A 4,805-nucleotide genomic window follows, 5' to 3' on the forward strand; every position below is an offset into this window, starting at 1 on the left:
GTGCCTGTGTGTGTGTGAAAGAAAGAAACAGACAGAAGCAGAGAGACAGAGTCAAAGACAGAAATGGAGAGAACAAACAGGGAAGGGGTGCTGAAAAGACAGAAAAGACAACTGGAATGTGAAATAAATCATCCAGTGAGGCTATCTGCATTCCTGGACCCACTCAGTTGCCCTATCCAAAAAGGAGTAGGTCGGACAAAATGTCAGTGAAACCATATTAAGCCTCTGATTGTATGAATCTAGGTGAGAAGAGAAAACAGAAGACAGACCGTCAACACATACTGCCATTTTCAGCCAGAAGTTCTGAACCAAGATCTCTAAGCCAACATGATCAATCTCAATGGCACAGTCTTCATGCCCTCGGTGCTGACATTGATCGGGATCCCTGGATTGGAGTCTGTGCAGTTCTGGATTGGAATTCCTTTCTGTGCCATGTACATCACTGCTCTATTTGGAAATTTCCTGCTCCTGGTCATCATCAGATCTGAACGCAGCCTCCATGAGCCTATGTATCTCTTCCTGGCAATGCTTGGAGCAACAGACATTGCTCTCAGTACCTGCATCCTACCCAAAATGCTAGGAATATTCTGGTTTCATCTGCCAAAAATATACTTTGATGTCTGTCTCTTTCAGATGTGGCTTATCCACACCTTCCAGTGCATCGAATCAGGAATTCTGCTGGCCATGGCCCTGGACCGCTATGTGGCCATCTGTGATCCCCTGAGACATGCAACAATCTTTACCCACCAACTTCTCACTCAGATTGGGGTTGGAGTGACGCTCAGAGCAGCCCTCCTTGTAGCTCCGTGTCTCATCCTCATCAAATGTCGGCTGAAACACTACCGGACCACTGTGGTCTCCCATTCATACTGTGAGCACATGGCCATCGTGAAGTTGGCAGCAGAAGACATCCGAATCAACAAGATCTATGGTCTCTTTGTGGCTTTCACTATACTTGGATTTGACATTGTCTTCATCACACTCTCTTATATCCGAATATTTCTAACTGTCTTCAGTCTTCCTCAGAGAGAAGCTAGGCTCAAAGCCTTCAATACCTGCATTGCCCATATTTGTGTCTTCCTCGATTTTATCTCCTCGGTTTCTTCTCCTTCTTTACACACAGGTTTGGGTTCCATATTCCACCCTACATTCATATTCTTCTGTCCAACCTTTATCTTCTTGTCCCTCCTTTGCTCAATCCTATTGTGTATGGGGTGAAGACCAAACAGATTCGAGATCGAGTGTCCAAGATTTTCTACTCTAAAGATCCATCTTGATTTCTCATTTAACTCTTTTCAAATAATAAAATTTCACTTTGAGAAATACTAGCTTGGGGTCGGAGTTTGTGCTTTCTCAAGTTTATTTGTGCTGCTGTAATATACGGTTATAGATTTTACATTCAAGACAAGTTCTAATTCCTATTTAACAATATCAACATTTATGCATACAGAATTATTTAGAACACACATTTAGTCAATAGGTGACATAAAAGGAAGAAATTATGAAGATTTGTTTGAAGTTCCATTAGCTTTTAGTAAAGGGCATTTCTTTTCTTTTTGTTAGTATTTTTTATTTATTTTAGAGAGAAAGTGTGCGTGAATACAAGCGCCAGCGGGGGAGGGACAGAATCTCCAGCAGACTCGCTGCTGAACACAGAGATTGCCAAGGATTTAATCCCCAAACCCTGAGATCATCACCTGAGCAGAAACCAAGAATCTGATGCTTAACCAACTGCACCACCCAGAAGCCTCAGTAAAGCGCATTTCTTTTTCTTTCTTTCTTTCTTTTTTAAGATTTTATTTTTTTATTTGACAGGGAGAGACACAGCAAGAGAGAAAACGCAACCAGGGGAGTGGGAGAGGGAGAAGCAGGCTTCCTGTGGAGGAGGGAGCCCCATGCAGGGCTCGATTCCAGGACCACGGGATCATTAGCTGAGCCAAAGGCAAATGCCTAACGACTGAGCCACCCAGATGCCTCTGTAAAGGGCATTTCTTAAAAGCACAACTGTTAATATCTTAATCTCTGCCTAAAAATACCAAGTGGCATTGATGTCACTGCATAAGAAATGTCAGTGTAACGTATTATAACTTATTATATAGAGAAAAAAATCATCTGTGTTAATGTTTATGATCACACTCAGGATCCTCTTTATCATCATTATCATATAATTGAAGTAGAAATGGAAATTCAGATTAAAGACAGTGAAGTAAATGAAATTAGCATTTAAAAAACTGTCTTCTGCTAAGATCTGAAATATAAGTGAAAGACTTTTTTAATAAAAGCAAGCAAGTTCTAGACTCTTACCTATAAAGAACAAACTAATGGTTATCCAAAGGGAAGCTTATGGTGGGAGATGGGTGAAATAGTTGATGGGGACTAATGAGGGCACTTGTGATGAGAATGGAGTGTTATACATAAGTGCTGAATCTCTAAACTCAAATCTGAAACAAATATTACACTGTATGTTAACTAACTGGAAATTAAATTTTAAAAATTAAGATATTTATTTATCTATTTATTTATTTATTTGACAGACAGTGATCACAAGTGGGCAGAGAAACAGGCTCCCCACTGAGCAGGGAGCCTGGTGTGGGGCTCAATCCCAGAACTCTGGGATCATGACCTGAGCCGAAGGCCAAGGCTTTAATCCACTGAACCACCCAAGCGCCCCTAAATAAAAAATTTTAAAATCAAGTTCCATTATTATAGCTGAAGGAAAAATAATTACTTCTATAAGATCATATATATATGTATATATATGTGTATATATATATATATGTATGTGTGTGTGTGTGTGTGTGTGTAGTTATAAATGCCTAATGTAATATTTTCTCTCGAAGGCCTCTTCTCATTTTTTATTTTAGGACATTATTCTTTTATGGTGGTGCTTCCACTTCAGCTTATTTTTCTCACATTGTGTTATTTCCTCTACAGAGAATGCTTTCTGATTTTTCTGATGATGGTTAAATCATATTTATCCTTCAACACTAAACTCAGATTTTCTTGACATCTCTTTTAGAAGGCCTTCACTGAAGTTTCCTTTTGGGGTCAAAGTAATCTGCACAGTTTTCAAATTGTATTATATTGATACGTATCTTTAGAATTAGGGCTTTATGACAGACAGATATATAGTAATGTAATATTTTATCACTCAGTGTCTCTTAATATTTTAGCATACAGGTGACAATAAATACATCTTGGACCCTTTTACTGGTCTCAGTGACTTGGTGTGGTACTCCATGAGACTATAAATTTATATTAAATGGTAATCTCAGTGTGAAGTAAGTGCAAAGAGAAAAAAAAAAACCTCCACTTATGGAAATATTTAATAAAGAACAGAGAACTCCCTAGTATAGATATCTAGTTCACAACTGTAAGTATGGATCAGAAAAAGTACCTTGGTTAATATCTCCTATACCTAATATGGTGCTGAGAGAGACATATTTAGAATAAGATTTTGTTGAATAAATGCAATGATAAAAATCTGTTCATTAGACAAACCATAAATGACTCTCAATCTCACAAAACAAACTGGGGGTTTGGGGGAGGTGGGGTTGGGAGAGGGGGAGGGGGTTATGGACACTGGGGAGAGTATGTGCTATCGTGAGTGCTGTGAAGTGTGTAAACCTGGCGATTCACAGACCTGTACCCCTGGGGATAAAAATACATTATATGTTTATAAAAAGAAAAAAAATTGGAAGGGGAGGCAAACCATAAGAGACTATGGCTCTGAAAAACAATCTGAGGGTTTTGAAGGGGCAGGGGTGGGAGGTTGGGGGAACCAGGTGGTGGGTAATAGGGAGGGCACGTATTGCGTGGAGCACTGGATGTTGTGCAAAAAACAATGAATACTGTTACGTTGAAAAAAATAAATAAATTAAAAAAATATTAACTGGGAAATATGAGTAAAGGGAAAAAAAAATCTGTTCCTTAATCCTTATACCAACCCTATAAAGTCTTTTATGTACATTAAAGACGTGGATTCTGGAAACTTAGATTAATGGGAAGTCTGTTCCTCACCTTGGGGTATAAATTACAAATCTCAAAATGGAGGAAAGTAGAATGATACTTGCAGTTGGGGGTTGGAGTTAAAATTGTCAGTGAGGGCGCCTGGGTGGCTCAGTGGGTTAAGCCGCTGCCTTAGGCTCAGGTCATGATCTCAGGGTCCTGGGATCGAGTCCCGCATCGGGCTCTCTGCTCAGCAGGGGGCCTGCTTCCCTCTCTCTCTCTCTGCCTGCCTCTCTACCTACTTGTGATCTCTTTCTGTCAAGTAAATAAATAAAATCTTTAAAAAAAATAAAAAAATAAAAAAATAAAATAAAATTGTCAGTGAACACTTCAGGTTTTCATTATATGTTTGTTACTGGACCCCCAAGACCAGTTTGTTACTGGACCCCCAAGACCTGAGCCTCAATGTCATAAAAATGAATGCTAAAAAGAAGAGAGAGAGAAAAATCAAACAAAGCAGGTGGAACTGGTTAGAGATAATTTGCACACAAGGGAGCTAACAAGAAAGAGAAATGTTGCTCTTGAAGACGTAGCTCGCACAGCTTATAAAAGCACTTCTCCAAGGTTTGAAGGTCTAGGAATGGGGGAGTACCCATCAGTCCCACAATCATCAGCTTGTGGATTTACTATAATGATCCCCATGCAATCACAGGATGCCCTTCTTCACAGTGGACATTTTTTAGGATGCGTAAAAACAAAAACACTTGCACATGCAGGCTTGAAATTATTATTTCTGTGAAAACCGTTTCTCTTGTTTTTGTTCAGATGATCATTATGTCCCAATGGCTATTATGTCT

The 4,805-nt window shown here is 39.3% G+C and overlaps 1 pseudogene; it reads left to right on the top strand.

The window, feature by feature from the left end:
- The first annotated feature begins 327 nt into the window (after nt 1-327).
- LOC123949536 lies at nt 328-1,277 on the top strand (annotated as a pseudogene).
- The last annotated feature ends 3,528 nt before the right edge of the window (nt 1,278-4,805 follow it).

Source organism: Meles meles, chromosome 8, assembly GCF_922984935.1.
Source record: "Meles meles chromosome 8, mMelMel3.1 paternal haplotype, whole genome shotgun sequence".
In the NCBI taxonomy this organism is placed as follows: domain Eukaryota; kingdom Metazoa; phylum Chordata; class Mammalia; order Carnivora; family Mustelidae; genus Meles; species Meles meles.